Source organism: Vipera berus (genome assembly GCF_964194415.1).
Source record: "Vipera berus genome assembly, chromosome: 2".
NCBI classification, from domain to species: Eukaryota; Metazoa; Chordata; class Lepidosauria; order Squamata; family Viperidae; genus Vipera; species Vipera berus.
This window is the reverse complement of record NC_138203.1, coordinates 67,238,225-67,258,135: the sequence shown is the minus strand read 5'-3', so window position 1 is coordinate 67,258,135 and position 19,911 is coordinate 67,238,225.

Sequence of the window (19,911 nt, the reverse complement as noted above, 5' to 3'; positions counted from 1 at the left end):
TTCTGCCCAGTGGTTTAGTATTACTCTATTAATATTTGCAAACATAGAGTGATGAAAGAGAGCAAAATAAATGGGAATGTTGGCACTCAAGTCATTTAAAACAGAGTCAGCCTGGAACAGAAACATAACCGCATTTGGTGCCTTGCTAAACCCTGGTTATTCCATCAAAAGCCTTAGCACTGTAGGTTTTCCTTAAACTCTTGGCTATGTTTCAGAAGACAAAAGTTATGCAATATGTATCTACAATTAATGAATTAATTCACATTGAAATACATTGAAATGCAAATCTGAATAAAATCCCATTTAGTCTTTGTCAACTTCAGCCTGGTTGTTTGTTCTGGTCCATTCTCCAGAAGTGTGCTGGAGATACAATCCCCAAAGGAAAATTGCTTATTCTTCTCGGCATCTCTTCTTTCAGAGCTAACTTCAAATATAGATTGTCTTCTGATAAATCCAGTGAGTCTTCACCCAAGGACTGATTGCAAGGATCCCATTATGTTTGCAGGTCTTCACCTTATACCTTTTATTCCAGAAAAAGTGGCTTAAAGTCTTAATTTATTCTTGCCCTTGTTTTTAGTAGTCTTAGTCCAATAGTTCAATCCCATGAATATTTACACCAAAGTGTACAGTTCTGAGCCCCTTGAGGTAGCTGAATCACTACCCATGAGATTTTACCATAACCTTTGACACTCAAAAGTCAAAATCAGTATCCATTTGGCAAAGTTCATACAAATGTTATTGTTCCTCTCATCAAAACTGCTCAGCATTCTGTTTTTCCCCCCTTCTGTTTCCACTTCTTCTCCTGTATTCTCACTGAAAGTGAACTCAGAAAGGCAATTATGAAAATGAGCATGCCTTCCCAAGTAAATTAAAGATACAAGGAGTTATTGTCATCTGTTAATTTGATTTGCTCAATTTAGGGCAGAACAACCACACGATGCAGAGAAAAATATTGCTACTGGCAGTGCAAATGAAGGAAAGGAGATGAAGATCTAGAACAGCCCAGCTTTCTGATGGGAATTTTAAACTCAGGCTGCAGTCTTAGATTATATCTTATACTAGGGAAGACCATATATTCTTGAAAGAGACATTGGAACGCTTTAAGGACTAGAGTTCTTGGACAGAACGGAGAGCTGCTTCATAATTTGACCCTCAGAAACCAGAATAAAACAGCTGTTGTAGTCCCTGAAGTGATCTGGCCCCATGGATTTCAAAATTTGCAAAGTACCTCTTCCTGAGGTTGAGACCAATTTTTCATGGCTGCCAGAACAATAGACTTGTCCCAGGCACTTTCTATCCCCAGTCATTCATTGCTTACTACATTTCCTTTGGGAAAAGTAGATCATTCCTCTTTTCTGTCCTATTTTGAGCATTGACTTCACTGATAATGAAGGAAAAGGGGAATACGAGGGGGCGGGGAGCTCAGTCTCCAGGAACTCTCCACCATTGGGAATCAAGCCAAATTGCGTTCTTGAGGGAAAAAAAAGTGAGGATTGGGTAAATAAGTAGTCCTTGACTTAGGACCGCAACTGGCCCCAAAATTTCCATAGCTAAGCAAGGCAGTTGTTAAGTGAGTTTTGCTCAATTTCACAGCCTTTTTGTGCCACAGTTGTTAAGTGAATCATTGAAGTTGTTATGTGAATCATGCAGTTTTTAAGAGAATCTGGCTTTCCCCATTGACTTTGCCTGTCGAAAGCCGACTGAGAAGGTCGCAAAAGGTGATCACGTGACCCAGGGTACTGGCAACTATCATAAATACATGCCTTTTGACAAGCACCTGAATTTTCATCACATGACCACAGGGATGCTGCAATGCTCATAAGTGTGCAAATTAGTCATAAGTCACTTTTTTTCCAGTGCTGTTGAGGACCAGCTTCCTTGTCCTCCTTTTTCATTCCATCAGGAGTTTTGTGCTGACCCAACAAGGCAGAAACATGCTGAATGCATCTCCTCTAACATCACAGCAGTCTTTGGTAAAAACAACCACGGCAGTTACATTTCAGGACTCTTCTATGGAGCCATTGCAAAACTATTAGAGCTCTTTGTGCTCCTGTTAACCTGTCCAGGGCCTTCTTGAAATAGACAAATAAGCAGAGATGAAAACAAGTGTGATTCATTGGCATGGTAAATACAGTGTGGTTCATCCTTCCTGACTCCAGCCATTGTTTATGCAAAGCCTCTTGCTGTTCATTAGCACAAAGACTGTATAATAAATATTATGAGAGATTGCTCAATTTACTCCATCTTTGTCATCTCAAATAGTCTCATGAATAACTATTGAGATTTGCCTCCAAATGACTTATTTGCTTCCTGACCAACAAGGAATGTGTAATTGGCTTAAATATATACTTTCCTTGTTATGTTTAGCAGCCTAGCAAGGAAAACAAAAGAACAATTTGGGGAAATGAAATGTAGGTGATAATTTTAGTATTGCTTTTAAATTTCATATCCAGCTTAACAGCTGGAATGTCTTATGTGTGAAAGAATGACAGGTTGTATTTTGGGAATGGAGTTAATTCTCCCCTCCCTTTCGTTCTGTTCTTTTGCAGGATTTCAATAATTTGTGCAGCTGTCTTTTTTCATGTCTGAGTTCTAATTTTATTTCGTTTTTATCTAGCCTTCCTTTTCTCCAAGGACCTCGGAATGGCATATGTATTTCAACAATCCAATGAGGTAGACTAGGCTGAGTTTTAGTGATTGCCAAGTTTGTTTAGCCCCAATTCAGGAATGGGCAATCTATGACATACACACCCAGCACACAAATTCTAGTTTTTAGAACCTCTTTGGAATAGACAAATCTGAACTTGCTGAACCATAAGCCTTGCAGAGACATAAAGCATCTTATTTATTTCTTAATACCCACCCCAATGTGGGATGGTGTTTTTACTTTTAGAGTGTTTGCACCCTCGAAAAATGCAAATAAAAAATAAAAAATTCAGCCCAACTTACTTTTGTGAAATCATTTTCCTGTTCTGCCCCTGTTGTAGGAGTTGACCAGACAGACCCTGAGGGGGGAGGTCAAACATGTCAGTCTGGAGTCCCAACTTCCCCAAAAGATATCTAAGTCCCTCCTGCCCCCTCTTGAAGACCATTGACTCTTATCTGGCATCAATTTGCCTTTATTGTTAGGTAGATCAGATTCCTTTGTCTAAGTAGCATGGAATAAATTCACACTGCTTTCTGAACTCTATCCTGGCTCCTGGTTTCTTGCACCTGACACCTGTAGTACCCAGAAAAGGGAAATAATAAAAAAAACAAGATATGGTCTCTAGGCCAAATAAGTTTGGCCATGCCAGTTGTAATTGAACAAAAGACAAAACAAAAACAAAACAAAACAAAACGGACTGCTCTAACCATGAATACCATGCTCTCCACCCCATCCATTATTTGCTTATCACACTGATGTATTATTTTCATTGTTCTTTTGTCATTGTTTTTATTGTTCTATAATGATGATGATGATGGTGGTGGTGGTGTTGGTGGTGGTGATGATGATGATGATAATGAAGAAATAGACCGAGGGACTAATTCTGGCTGCACAAGACCAAGCCTTAAGGACAAATGTATACAAAGTCAAAATTGAGAAGACAGCAACAGACAGTAAGTGCTGCCTATGCAAAGAAGCCAAAGAAACAGTGGACCACCTGGTAAGCTGCTGCAAGAAGATCGCACAGACTGACTACAAGCAGCGGCATGACAAAGTAACAACAATGGTGCATTGGAAGATCTACAAGAAATATCATTTGTCTGTAAGCAAGAACTGGTGGGATCATAAAATAGAGAAAGTCATAGAAAATGATAAAGTTAAACTGCTCTGGGACTTCAGAATTGAAACAGACAAGCACCTGCAACATAACACCCTGGACTTAACAATTGTCAATAAGAAAGACAAAAAAGTCTGGATAGTGGATGTGGCAGTGCCTGGTGACAACAGAATACACAAGAAAGAATCGGAGAAGATAACAAAATACAAAGACCTACAAATAGAAATAGAAAGACTGTGGCAAAGGCAAGCAAGGATAGTACCAATAGTAATAGGCTCCTTGGGTGCAATCCCAAAACAACTGGAGCACCACTTGAACACCATTGGCATTGACAAATTCGCCATTAGTCAATTGCAAAAGGTGGCCTTACTAGGAACTGCTTCCATCCTGCGACAATTTCTATAATACCATCAAACATCCACATCTGCCTATGCCAGGTCCTTGGTAAGGACTGGGTAGGTAGACAAAAATGCCAAATCCAGTCATCTTCTTCTTCTTCTTCTTCTTCTTCTTCTTCTTCTTCTTCTTCTTCTTCTTCTTCTTCTTCTTCTTCTTCTTCTTCTAACAACAACAACAACAACAACAACAATAACAATAACAATAACAATAATAATAATAATAATAATAATAATAATAATAATAATAATAATAATAATAGAGTTGGAAGGGACCTTGGAGGTCTTCTAGTCCAACCCCCTTCTCAGGCAGGAAACCCTATACCATTTCAGATAAATGGTTGTCCAGTCTCTTCTTAAAATCTTCCAGTGTTGGAACATTTACAACTTCTGGAGACAGGTTGTTCCATTGATTAATTCTTCTAACTGTCAGAAAATTTCTCCTTAGTTCTAGGTGGCTTTTCCCTTTGGTTAGTTTCCATCTGTTGCTTCTTGTCCTGCCTTCAGGTGCTTTGGAAAATAGCTTGACTCCCTTTTCTTTGTGGCAACCCCTGAGATATTGGAACATTGCTATCATGTCACCCCTAGTCCTTCTCTTCATTAGACTAGACATACCCAATTCCAGCAACCATTCCTTATATGTTTTAGCCTCCAGTCCCCTGATTATCTTTGTTGCTCTTCTCTGTACTCTTTCTAGAGTCTCAATATCTTTTTTACATCATGGTGACCAAAACTGGATGCAGTATTCCAAATGTGGCATCACCAAGGCATAATAAAATGGTATTAACACTTCATGTGATCTTGATTCTATCCCTCTGTTAATGCAGCCTAGCACTGTGTTGGCTTTTTTGGCAGCTGCAGCAGACTGCTGATTCATATTTAACACACTGCTGGCTCATATTATTTTGCTTCTGTTCTGTTTACAATCTTTTCATTTTTCTTCCTTTTATTGTTGTAAACCGCCTAGAGTAGCCCCACAGTGAGATAGGTGGCAAATAAATTTAACAAATAAATAAATGAAATGTGTAGCACAGCTAACATTTCTATGATTGCAAGGCTCATTTAATTATTAAGTTGGCTTTTTATCATGTTTCGAATACTAAACCTATGCAAATGAACATGTTGAACTATTCATTTGGACTTTTGATCCCCTAAAATGTAATACAAGTAAAGTCTGGATCTGTCACCTTTTGTCTTGTTACTTATTTCTTTCCTTACTATTCCCATCCATTTTATTTTTATTTTATTATAGAACAGAAGTTTGTATACTGCCTACTCCTCACACCTGAGTCAATTTACACACCATATTGCCAAATGTAAAATTAAAATTCTATCAATTGATATACAAAACTATGCTAAACCCTTTCCCCCCAATTAATCTGTTTGTATCTGATTATTTTATGGGAAAGTACTGTTTTCTCAAATTCTCTGAAGGGTAAAAAAGGGGGGGCTAAAAGGAGATAACTGTTTCATGGTGAGGGAGGTGCCACTTTGAATGTCAAATCTTGGGTCCCAATCTCATTAATTTTTGAGGCCTGAGTACCTGTGCTGTCTTCTAGAGAATAGAGCAAGGGGTATGCAGTTTTGTCAAATTTAAGACCTGTGGTTCTTTAACTCCCAGAACTCTGGGAGTTGAAGTCCACAAGTCTTAACCTTGCCAAGATTGGACACCCTTGTGGTAGAGCTAGAAAGTGGAAACTCCCTCTCCTTCTGCCTTTCATTACCACAATCCACTACCCACTCTAAAGCTCCCTGACAGTCTTGCTCCATCTCATTCCAGGCTACTTCCAACCTCCATCTATAAGCCTTTTATGATGAATTCAGAACCAGAGTGTTGGGGCTATTCCAGTGGCTAACCTCTCCTTACCTCTATCTCTCTAGGCTTTTTCTTACTAAAGCTCATCTCACTCTTGGGATTAGTCCTTTCTGGTTGCCTCCTGCCTCTCTTGCTTCCATGTTCTCTTATACCCCCATGGGGTTGGATTGCTATACCTTTCACTGTGTCTCTGAAGGAGGAATATTCATCTAAGCTGTCTGCTTTTCTCTATTTTCTCAATCATAGTTTCCCATTCTCTCTGCCAGCATCCCCACCAACCCGGCAGGATCTTGGGTCCTTCTACACAATGTGGTTCTCTTTAGCTTCTATGGGACAGCAATCATGGTCCTTTATAGATATCATCTACTAGCAGCATAAGTCTTTTCCATAATAGCAATACCTTGGTTAATTCTTCCCACAGCCTAACTTCCTTTCTTCTCCCTTTCATCTATTTTACAAGTTAGTCCCAATCCAAATACTCTCTACTGCCTTTATTGCAGTAAAGAGTATTTACTCCACATCCCACTCTCCTAACAACTCCTTCCATTTTCCCCTTTTCTACTTCCATCTTCTGTGATCTCCATGATATCCTGGCTGTCATTACTAGTCTATTCTTCCACTCTTCAATCTTCCACCCGGCCATCTATTTTCTCTTATACTATCCACTGAGGAAAACTGAGATGCTTATCTATCTATCTATCTATTATCTATCTATCTATCTATCTATCTATCTATCTATCTATCTATCTATCTATCTATCTATCTATCTATCTATCATCTATCTATCTAGTGACCTATGGAGAGAGGTTGGAAGGAAAGAAGTGAGAAATAACCATCCTTCAGCTTTTGCATGAAATTTATGAGTCATTGTATACATTGTATCATTGTATAATGAAAGCAAGAGATGATGACAGAAAAAAGGACAGAAGAAGAGGAGAAGACTGAGGAATGACAAAATCAGCTACTGAGAAGTGAGTCTGAAAAATAATAAAGTGGCTATTAGGCTCAAAGAACAAAAAAAGACATGCAATTATTCTTCCAAGCAGATGTCTTTATTGTCCCTCACCTATAGACAGAATCTTGCCAAACTAAAGCAGACTACTACCTAGTGAAGCATATATCCTGGGAACTATTATGGAGGGGCTGTCTTCACCCTCTTCCTTTCACACAAAATATCTGAACCGAGTTGTCTCTTGCTCCTCTGGAATGGACATTCTCCTCCTGGAAATCCCTCCTACTGCATTCCATCCCACTGGAAAAGGTGAAGATACCCCAGCATCTCTTTGGTGTAATTTCAGAGAGAAAGTGTAATTGCCTGAAAATAAGCCCACAAAAAGCAAGTTCTCATAAACTATTCTCTGCCAGCAGTGTCTCTCATTGGTGTATTTTTATCATTTTAATTCACCAGGACAGTCTTTGTCTTGGTTTAGGGAGATATCTTCTAATTGCATCCCAATTCATTGTTCCCCAGTCTTCTCCTCTCTTCTTACATTCTTTTAAAAATTGTTCGGGGAACCTTGCATAATCACCTAGAAATCAACTTGCAATTCTAAGTAGTAGTTTCAGGCAAGTGAAAAAACATGTAATGCATTGAATTGCTTGCTTTAGGTCTCTAAAAAGCTTTTAACATATTTTTTTTAATGCAGAATTAGATTGCTTGATTTGTCCTTAAGTCAACCCACTGGATTTGCCAGTGGGGTGAGTTCAGTTTGGGATTGTGTCTTACACTCGGAGTCCTGCGCTGTGTCAGAAGCACAAGGAGATGAATTTAAAAATAAGAAATGTGATTTCACCAGATACTCTCCCATGAAATATCTGCTCTTGTGCATTTTTAACAAACCCACATTGTGTACTTTTTCCGCTTCTGCATTGAAAGGTTACCGAGTTTGGAATTTCTCTTAAGAGATACTAGAGAGACTTCCCTTTTCCCAGGGATCAATGCCATAATTATTTCAAGCAATTTTCTTTATCCAGCTGTCTCCAGACATTCTATTAATCTTACATGGAAATTAATTATTGGAAGGCATGGGTTGCCTACTTAACAGATGAGGGAAGGTTAAGGACATAATCCGTTTGCTTTCCTGCTGCTGCATGAAATCATTATTAACTTTAACAAGGAATGGTTGTCAAATATTAAGTAAAAACCACAACAAGATTATCTGAGCCTGCCTTTGGTATGGCAAAATGATCAATATAAAAAGTAGTTCCATCTCTGAAATAATTGAGAACATATACTCCCATCAAGGGTTTCTTTTGGTGTTTATAGCTCATGTGGTATAGAGCCAAGAGAATACTCAGTGTAGAAGCATTACATGTCCACAAATACTCCAAGTCCAGGCCCCAGGAACCCATTGATTCATATCTAGTGGCAGTTTACTGTAGACCAGGAGTGTCAAACAGCCAGCCCGCGGGCCTGATGCATCATGGCGAAACCGCACCCACCCCTTTGCCGGCAATGGAAAAAAAGGCGTGATACATTACGACATGTCACGTGATGTTGCGAGTTTGACACCCCTGCTGTAGACTGTTAGTATACTAGATTTTTGTGTATAAGCTTGAGCAATAAATCTTCTGAACTGGAACTTAAAGTATGGTCCTGATTCGTAGCACCTGATGTATGGTGAGGGAGAGAATAGCATTGTATTTACTGGTGCAGTCTTTCCAAACTAGAGCAATAGCAATAGCATTTAGTATTACATACCATCCCAAAGTGCTTTACATCAGTCTCGAGGTGGTTTACAATGTTGAAGCATTATTTTCATATTCTCCCTACAATCATTTTACCAACCTTGGAAAGGATGGAAAGCTGAGTCAACCTTGAGGCCCATCAGGATTGAACTCTAGGCTGTGGGCAGAATTTGCATGCAGTACTGCATTTTAACCACTATGCCATCACAGTTTTTTAAAAAAAAAATATTCCTATTGACCAGCCTGATCAAGGGGAATCAGCTAATGTCCACTTCAATTTTGTTCACACCGATCTTTGCCTGCATATGCTCTTCTTCTTGTGTTATTTCCAAAGAATGAAGAAGCACCTGTCTTCTATTTTCCCCAACTCTGATGTCTTATTCCTGAGGAAAAGGGAAGATAGCAGATTGTTGTGGTTGTTCATCAAATGTTGCCTCTAAACAGTTAATGCACACTCACCAGAGATTCCAAGTATTTACTGTAAATGCCTTCAGACCCTGTTATTTTTCAGAGGAATCATGGTTGTATCATACGTGCCTTCTTTGGTTGTATCCTGTCCAATGTTGCAGAATTTGGTTGTTTTTAATCATAAATTCACCCTTAGAATTTTCATTGTGAAATGGTGACTGTATACATTGATATTATAATAATAACAAATCAAATACATCTTTCACAGATTTCAGATTGTGTTGAAGAACAGCACCACGTTTTTCTCCATCTCAAAAATGGTTACAGACCCAAGAAAAGAAAGACACCACTTATTGCATGGAACAACTTGCCTCTGAAAGTTGTGAATTCTCCAACACTGGAAGTTTTTAAGAAGAGATTGGACAACCATTTGTCTGAAATGGTATAGGGTTTCCTGCCTGAGAAGGGGGTTGGACTAGATGACCTCCAAGGTCCCTTCCAACTCTGTTATTCTATATTCTGTATGTCTTTACTCAATGTCATAAACTTATTCAGACGCTTCCTTGTAGAAGAGGTTCCATAATTAAAATTATAACAGTGTTTTGATTTTAGTTTGCTAGGTTCTAATCTAAGCCCTTTAATGTCCATGATTCACACTAAATCAAGGCTATAAAAAAATTAAAGGACAAATCCAAACTTTTCCTGTGAGTGGAAAACTGAGAGTTTTTCTTCTGCAAATTTAGGCATCTTGAGACAAAGTGGTATGTACAGAACAAAAACCATGTTTGATTTAATTTAAATTGAGTTAATTAAATGCAGCAGATGTGATCAATCCCCACCTATTTCATATTTTTCCCCTTCTATAAGATAAAATTAAAGGTTTGTGGTACTCTCTGGAGGAACCTTGGCAGACAGATCTGAGCCTTTTTACGATTACATATAATCCCGTGTTTCCATTTACGCATTTCTGCATTAGATCATCCTTTGATGTTTCTATAGCTCTCTTTAAATGGCCAGAAGAAGAGCAAAACACCATATTTAAATGAAAGTTCTCCAGATGGTCACATTCTTCTCCTTCCCTCCCATTCATCCTGGATGTTTGATGTTTGTCACGGTACATAAATTAATCAATTAGGACAATTATATATTTTAATTAGTGCGATAGAGTTCTGCATAATACAACGGTCACCGAGCGTCAGAAGACAGCTCAGTATTCCTTCCCTATTAGGCTGGGAGAGACAATTGTGAATTCAGGGAGTCGAGCATTTCTCCCCCTCTCCACTGCAGGGGCCGTGCATCGTTTATCAAGCTGACTGGGTTGTCATATCAGTGGAAGGACCCTGGAGAGCCCTGACCATGAGATTGAAGGTTGGTACCAATTTACCGCAACACAAATGCATTGAACAGGAAAGAGAGCTCCTAATCTCTTCAATTTTCTTACATTACCCTGAAGGCCAGGAAATTAAATGAAACAGTAGCTGGTGACAACTTTAGAGGGTCCTGAATGCATGACAGGAAAAGTATTAAAATAGCTCAATCGTTTTATTTTATATGTGTGAGTTAATCTTGCCCCTGCATAAAGAACAAGGTTAGAGCGGCGCTGCCTCTTGGAGGAGGTGAAGGAGTGAGACAGAAGCAGCCAGAGGATTGTCTCTCTCATCAGCCTGAGCACAATAAGAATTCAGCATCAAAAAGGAGAGGCCACCCCATAATATGATTGTTGGCCTGACGTTATTGCGCACGATGCTTCACTGTGCTACTTTCTACAAGGGAATGATATCCCTCCACCTACCAGCCCTTTTTGTTACACACACACAAACACACACACACACACACACACACACACACACACACAGACACACAGACACACACACACGGGCATGCAAATGGACTCTGCCTCTCTCATCCTTCCCTGAATACAAAGTGTGCTGCCCACTCCCCCTCACACACATGCACGCACAATGAGAGTTCAAAAAGATATTTATTCAGCACACACACACACACACACACACACACACACACACACACAAATAGGTCCTTATGAATTACCCACATTGCACAGGTTCAGATTCTGAGCTCAGCACGGCAAGAGTCACTGGGTAAACCAAGTCCAACGGACACACAGGAAGTCCAGGAAAACAACAAGGCATGGAACTGGACATGTTGCTCCAGTAACACTCAAGACCTCAGGGGATTAAGTAGGTAGTCCTTCATGAGAGGCGAGGATGCCTGCTCATGAGTAGTCTAGCTGACCAGTATTCCACCTGTCTCCTGTCCATCCTATGTATTTTTGGATCAGGAGGAGGTGTGGGGTTCACCTCCTCCTCCTCGCTAACGATCAGCAGCTGTTCCCAGTCCTCACCAGGAGCCAATTTGCTGCAGCTGCAGCTCACCTTGTTCAGCCTCAGCCTGTTGCTTGTCCAATCAACCAGCTGAGGCTGCTCTATCAAGCTAACACTCTCTAAGTCCCAATCTGGACCATCATGGGGCTCTGCGCTTTCCATCGGCTGACTCAAACTCTTCCTCTTCCTCTGAAGAGGGTTCCAGGGTGGCTCCATGACACAAAGTCACATGCCCCTTTGTTGGCTAGCATGAAATCATAAGCAAGTGCATGTGGAAGTGCTTGGAGTAGCTGCTCTAGAGGTGACTGGAAATTGCCTCTCCAGTCCATGTGAAATCCAGATGCAAGGTAATGATTTGGGTTTAAAAGGATATGAATCTAAGAACATATTGTTGGGGGTCCTGCAAGTGAAAGGTGGAATACTTGAGGACTAGACATGACTTAATTCTTTATAGCCCTAGTTCTCATATAGGGGGAAAAAACAGGAGTACCCTCCAAAAGCTGAACATCCTTACAATCAGGGATGGACTAAGGCCAATTGATGCCCTAAGCACAGTTTGACGATGGTGTCGCTCAGCCCTTCCACCAAGAACAAGAGCAAGAGGACTTAGACTTATATCCTGCTTCACAGCCCTCTCTAACTGGTTTACCAAGTCAGCATATTGCCCCCAACAATCTGGCTCCTCATTTTATCAAGCTGGGAATGACGGAAGGTTGACTCAACCTTAAGCTGGTTAGGATCGAATTCCTGGCAGTTGACAGAATTACCCTCCAATGCTGCATTCTAACCACTGCACCATCACAGCTCTTAACTGACAAGACTCGATAAATGCTGAAAACTAAAGTCAAATCCGGCAGTGAAAAAGTGAAGGGCATGCTAGCTAGAGGCAAAACCTCTGAGTTGTCCCTTTTCTGTGGAGACCTAAGCACTCCTTAGTTTGCTTAATGGTTAATCCAGACAGTTTACAGGGAGGGCAAGGTCTGTTAAATCACTTCTTTGCATGCTATAAGAGAAAGAGGGGGAGGGAAACACAAGGAAAGTGTTACCACCTCTGCTCTTCCTCTTCAACAGCTGCAAACCCAGAAATAAGCCAGCTCTTGCTGGACTTCAGCTGATGGGATGTTGTGCCTTTTACAAATTGCCCAGCAGAGCTTTCACATGTAGTTCCATACCTAACAGAAGAGAAGCAAAAACTTGTGCTCCCTTGCAAGCTTCAAAGTTTTTCTTGGTAGAAACACAAAAATTCAAAGGCAGTAACAAACAAAGCAAGTGCCATAATAAGGATGAATTCACACACTGGGCTAATAACAGTTTGTTAAATTATCACACTTGGCTGGATTCACCAGTTTTAAGCCATGAGCCACAATATTAGCTTCTTATCATTTTTAATGTGACAGAAAAGTGATTAAATAAAAGATGGCATAATTCTTTTTAATTTCATTTAAAGGCAAATGAAATGAAATAATGTCTTTGCGTGGGATCCACCTTTACTTTTGATTGCATAGACCCAGTGAAATACTCAAAGAGAGTGATCTTTGGCCCAACAAAAGTTATCTATGCCTGAAGTATACCATGATTTATTTAATCAAAATTTGATGAATCAACCACCAAAGGATCTGTTTATATAATTCTGGTTTAGTAATGGTATATAAACCTCCAGACTCTCTTAACTGATGAGACATGGAACAAGGAATGTGCAGTATGAGAAATCCTCCACAGTTTTTTGTTGTGCATATAAGACTTAGCAGGAATCTCTACATATGGCTTCTTTGTGAACATTCTGATGTGCTTGTACATGTGCCTGTGTTTAAGAGGAATTCCTACTATAGCCTTCTCTAATCTGGAATTGCTCTCCAGATGTTGGGAGAATTTGAGTTCCACAACCAAATGCCATACTGATGTACATGGCAGAACCTGGGGTTGGAGTTAAAAGAGGTATCAGCCTAGAATCCCTATATAGTGTTGTGATTCAGGGTCAGCCTGTGGGTTCGGCAGTTGGGTCGGACGACTCAGAGGAGGAGGAGGGGGGTGTTGAAGAACTTGCTGATGATGGCCTTGAGGCTCCGCAGAGCCCTCAGCCAGGCCCCTCCCACCTGGTCACGACGGAGACCCAGCTGTGTGAGCCTGACAGCATGGATGAAGATGACCCACAGCTGGCCCTGTTCAAGGACGCCCGACGCAGGAGGCAGTCAATCAGGAGTAAACAGAGGAAGGCAATGGGGCACCTCGGAAGGAGGCAGAGAGAAGCCACGCCCTGAACTGTATAAAAGGGGAATGCGTGGGAGGGCTGGTTTGCTGAAGGCAACCGCTTGAATAGTTCCTGTTTCATAGCTCCTGTTTCATGGTTGGTGTCTTGTTTTGCTCTGTTTTATGTTAATAAATTTGGCAGGCTTTATTCCAGCCTCTTGCCGTTTGTAAAGGGGTTCTCCCTGCCTTTTCTGCAGGGCCGGTAGCAGGCTGGTACAGAACATATAGCCACAAGCACACTAAGACCATTTCCCTTTGAATTCTATGGACACTTATCTAATTCCAAGCAGGCATTAACCATTAGTTGAGAAGATATCTGTGCATAGGCATTTTACCAATAAATCAGTTTAATTGAACCTTCATGTGTGGACATGGTCTTTTGTGCCTGACAATTAGTTGAGAACTCAGAGGTGTAATCACAATATATCTAGACATTATCAAGGTGGGGAAATCTCTTGTATTTTAGCCTTAAAAAGGTAAAGGTAAAGGTTCCCCCACACATGCGTGCTAGTCGTTTCCGACTCTAGGGGCCGGTGCTCATCTCCGTTTCAAAGCCGAAGAGCCAGCGCTTGTCCGAGGACGTCTCCGTGGTCATGTGGCCGGCATGACTAGATGCCAAAGGTGCATGGAACGCTGTTACCTTCTGACCGTAGTGGTCCCTATTTTTCTACTTGAATTTTTACGTGCTTTCAAACTGCTAGGTTGGCAGGCGCTCAGTCTGTTACGCGGCACTCGGGATTCGACCCGCCAAACTGCCGACCTTCAGATCGACAACCTCAGCGTCCTCACCCACTGAGCCACCACGTCCCTTTATTTTAGCCTTATTGTCCTTTTTTAATACATTGGACAAATGTCCAATACTTTCTTTCAAGAGATATCCACCCTAGGATCATCTGGTTTGTTACAGATGATAGCAAGGTATAAATAATACAATGTGGGTTATATCTAACAGGGAATGAATGTTCAACATCCTTATCCCTTCAATTTAAAAGATTGCTAAAGGCCATAATTTCCCTTTTTCTGCCTGGGTGGAAAAGGAGAGCAAAAATAAAAGAATAGTTATTATAGGATTACTATTTGTAATCCTATAGTTAAAGGTCAACCCAGTTTCTGCTGTAATATTTTCTAGAATTTATAGCTTAGGCATACACACACACACACACACACACTTATACACACACACACACACACACACATATACATATATACACATACATACATACATACACACTATATATACTCATAGGGCTTTCATGTTTGTTATAACCATACAATCCTCAACACAGAATTTACCAAATAATAATTTTAAGTACTATTAATACAAAACAACATTAAATATAGGTCCACCATTTATCAGCCCAATATCCTAAATTAATTATTTAGAAATCTGCTACCAGGAACAATTTTTTTTATTTTTGTTTTGTGTAGGTATTTTCCTTTTTTAAGAAAGTCAATTATCTTCTATAAATTTAGGAGTTATGAACAGTTTCTGAGATACATTATAGTTCTGAAATCTCTGTGGATCCTGTTGTTTTCTTAATCTCCTACTATTCCCCTCCTAACACATTTGCTAGGCGGGTGTATCTGACTATATGAAATTTCCCCTACAATCATTTTCAGAGTAGAGTGATGCTTATGGGCCTCCTACAGGCATATTGTGGTACAGATGCCAGGCTGCAACATCAGCCAAGGAGTTTCATTGGGTGATTTTGAGCTGGTCACATTCTTACAAACCAGCATACCTCACAGGATTATTGTGGTATGGGAAAATGATACAGGGATTGTTTTGAATACTGCTTGAACTCCCTGTGAATATAAATTTATCCTTTTTAAAAAATATATTCAGAAGAACATATTCAGAAGAATATTGGATTTAAGCAGGACTTATTTCATACAGTGTTTAAGAATGCAGCCATATCAAAGACTGTAGTTATCAATGATCAATCTGAGCTCCCAGTTCAGGTATATTTTAATTTTCTGCAAATGAGGGATTCTTTTCATTGGTAAATATTCTTTGCTGTATTGCCTTACCCCTGATAGTTATTTTTTTTAATCATCCACAAATTTTCAAACAACTCCAACTTATGCAGCAACAAATTGCAACCATTCCTCACCTAAGTACTAAGCAGCAGAAACATAATTCAACAATAGTTTTTGTGCCATATCTTCATAACTTCTGCTTCCTAACCCACACCAAATGCAGGCTTCAATAATAATAATAATAATAATAATAATAATAATAATAATAATAATAATAATAATAATAATAATAATAATAATAATAATAATAATAATAATTTGGAAGGGACCGTGGAGGTCATCTAGTCCAACCCCCTGCTAAGGCAGGAAACCCTATACCATTTCAGGCAAATGGCTGTCCAGTCTCTTCTTAAAAACTTCCAGTGTTGGAGCATTCACCACTTCTGGAGGCAGGTTGTTCCACTGGTTAGTTGTTCTAACTGTCAGGAAGTTTCTCCTTATTTCTAGGTTGCTTCTCTCCTTGACTAGTTTCCATCCATTGCTTCTTGTCCTGCTTTCAGGTGCTTTGGAGAATAGCTTGGCTGTCTCTTCTTTGTGGCAGCCCCTGAGATATTGGAACACTGCTATCATGTCACCCCTCACCCTTATCTTCATTAAACTACACATACCCAATTCCAGCAACCGTACCCTATATGTTTTAGCCTCCAGTCCCCCAATCATCTTTGTTGCTCTTCTCTGTACTCTTTCTAGAGTCTCGACATCTTTTTTACATTGTGGTGACCAAAACTGGATGCAGTATTCCAGGTGTGGCCTTACCAAGGCATTGTAAAATGGTATTAGTACTTCACGTGATCTTGATTCTATCCCTCTGTTAATGCAGCCTAGCACTGTGTTGGCTTCTTTGGCAGCTGCAGCACACTGCTGGCTCATATTGAAGTGATTGTCCACTAGGACTCCGAGATCTCTCTCACAGTTACTACTACTGAGCAAGGTACCACCTATACTATACCTGTGCATTTGATTTTTCCTGCCTAAGTGTAGAACCTTACTTTTTTCACAATTGAATTTCATTTTGTTAGATAGTGCCCAGTGTTTGAGTCTGTCCAGATCCTCCTGTATCTTAAGCCTATCTTCTGGAGTATTGGCTATTCCTGCCAGCTTGGTGTCATCTGAAAATTTGATGAAATCGTTGATGAAGATATTGAAGAGCACTGGGCCCAGAACAGAGCCCTGGGGCACCCCACTACACACTTCCTTCCATGTAGATGCAGTTCCTTTGAGGACCACACGCTGAGTACGGCCTATCAGCCAGCTACGAATCCATCTGGTGGTGATGCTATCTAACCCACATTTTTCTATCTTATCAAGTAGTAGGTTGTGATCTACTTTATCAAATGCCTTACTGAAGTCCAAGTAAATTATATCTACAGCATTCCTCTGGTCCACTAGTTTTGTCACTTGGTCAAAGAATGCAATGCTTCGGTTGCAATTAGTCTTCCAATTTTGCCATAGGTACAATTCAGAATGTTTCACTTTTCATTCTGTGACTGATGTAGTTGAGTGACTTTTAGGTACTGGAATTATCCCATGTCCCATTGGACACTGTAAATGGATGGTATGCCCCTTCCACTCTGGTCCCTGAGCACTATTTTTCAAGGGCAATCTGGCTTTAGCAGGAGAAAAGTCTGGGGTCTCCTGTAATGGTATGATAGACTCATATTTTTGCTTCTTGTGTAGACTACATTGATGGGCTAACATCAATCTTGCAAGACTGAAAGTATTTTTTTTTTTGAGTTTTCAAGTCAGGTTTGTTTCCTGGTGATTGTCTGGTTAAGTTACTGCAGTTTTCTTGTCAAGATATTGAAAGAAAGAAAGAAAGAAAGAAAGAAAGAAAGAAAGAAAGAAAGAAAGAAAGAAAGAAAGAAAGAAAGAAAGAAAGAAAGAAAGAAAGAAAGGGAGCTAGATTTTTCTTTTTTGTTTTGGGATGCACTCTTTGTCATGCCTGTCAAGTAGTTCGGCTGGTTTTGAATATAGCTTAATGCACTTCTAGAGAAGCAGTATGTCAGGATATTTAAATTTAGTAGCTGGAGCAGTAGAATCTACAGTGGGCCAGAACTCACAGTTGTAGCTGATTGGTTGGTTAGTGCTGGGACCTGCATGAGGCAATCTATGCTATCATTAGTTGCTGAGGATGTCAAGGGACATCCACATTTTCCCACTTTTTTCTTCTGTGCACTCTGTATGCTGTGTGATTTACCTCATGAGGTTCCTATGTTCCTGACTATCTTGTCTGCTGTGAATATAGATGTTAAATATATTGATTTATATGAAACTACAAGTTCGTGTCAGCATGTCTGACTTCATTTGAACACCAGCTGTGCAATTCCTTGCGCAACAGGCTGTTCTTCAATTCCTTTTGAACATGGTAGGTTTTGCACTCTTCTAGAATAGTTCTAAACTCTGTTCAGCTTCTTAAAAAAACCCAAGATCGTGTCCAAAAGGATTAGTGCTGGAAGAGCATTAATCTATTGTCCCAAAGGATTGTTATCAGTAGAGCATTCTTATGGTATAGTTTTCTGCTGGCTCACAGGATAATGGCTAGCATTTTAACACACCCATATGGAAAAGATCAAAGAAGAATAATGCACCATTGTTTTTGCCATATAATTTTACTCCCCCCCAGAAGTGTTTATGATCTATGACTTCCAATTTTAAAACAGTTGGCAGAAAAAGATTAATTGCTTTTGTATTCCCCCCTCCTCCACCCCCCACCCCCACCCCCAAAAAAGATTTGTTTGCATTTCAGTGTCATTCTGAGATCCTGGGCTGCTATGCCCTTTTTGTGTGGGAAATACCATGACATTTGATCCATTGTCACAGATTCATCTATGAGACCTATTTCAAATAATGTGGTAGGGAAGGGAGGCTGAAATAACCTCTTTTCCTATGAAGGAAATTTAATTGCCATCTACCAAAGAGGAAATCAAGACAGATGGAGTCATTAGCCTCTGGGCATTTATATCTTGTGAGGTGGAAGTAACAGCATGGCTGAATTTTTTGGTAGACTGTGCAAAAGGGGTAGGAAAAAAAATCTTCCCCAAACCCTAAACTGTGTTGACCTTAATTTTGGGACACACTAGTGGTGCTGTTTTTTTGTTTTGTTTTGTTTTGTTGTTTTGAGCAGACAGACAAAGCTCCAGGTAATTCATATTCATGTATGAATTGGTGCATCCTTTAGCATAAGACGCAAACATATATTTAATATACGATACAGAATTGAGATAAAATACATGCCCCATTGACCCCAGAAGCTACTCTGGCCAATTATTATCGACTTTACACATTACTTTTGTATAATCAGTGACATTTGCATGAAAAATCTGAAGGACTTCAAGACTGCACTGAAATTTAGATAATGAGCTCCAGCCAGGTTTATAGTTGCTCACATTATTACTTACTTGTTGGTTACAGAGTCACCAACAAATACATTGAAACAGTAAGATAGAAAAATGTGGGTTAGATAGCATCACCATCAGATGGATTCGTAGCTGGCTGATAGGCCGTACTCAGCATGTGGTCCTCAATGGAACTGCATCTACATGGAAGGAAGTGTGTAGTGGGGTGCCCCAGGGCTCTGTTCTGGGCCCAGTGCTCTTCAACATCTTCATCAACGATTTGGATGAGGGGATAGATGGGGAACTCATCAGATTTGCAGACACCAAGCTGGCAGGAATAGCCAATACTCCAAAAGATAGGCTTAAAATACAGGCGGATCTGGACAGACTTGAATACTGGGCACTATCTAACAAAATGAAATTCAATGGTGAAAAAAGTAAGCTTCTACACTTAGACAGGAACAATCAAATCCACAGGTATAGTATAGGTGGTACCTTGCTCAATAGTAGCAACTGTGAGAGGGATCTCGGAGTCCTAGTAGACAATCACTTCAATATGAGCCAGCAGTGTGCTGCAGCTGCCAAAAAAGCCAACACAGTGCTAGGCTGCATTAACAGAGGGATAGAATCAAGATCACATGAAGTACTAATACCACTTTACAATGCCTTGGTAAGGCCACACCTGGAATACTGCATCCAGTTTTGGTCACCACGATGTAAAAAAGTTGTCGAGACTCTAGAAAGGGTACAGAGAAGAGCAACAAAGATGATTGGGGGACTGGAGGCTAAAACATATAGGGAACGGTTGCTGGAATTGGGTATGTGTAGTTTAACGAAGAGAAGGGTGAGGGGTGACATGGTAGCAGTGTTCCAATA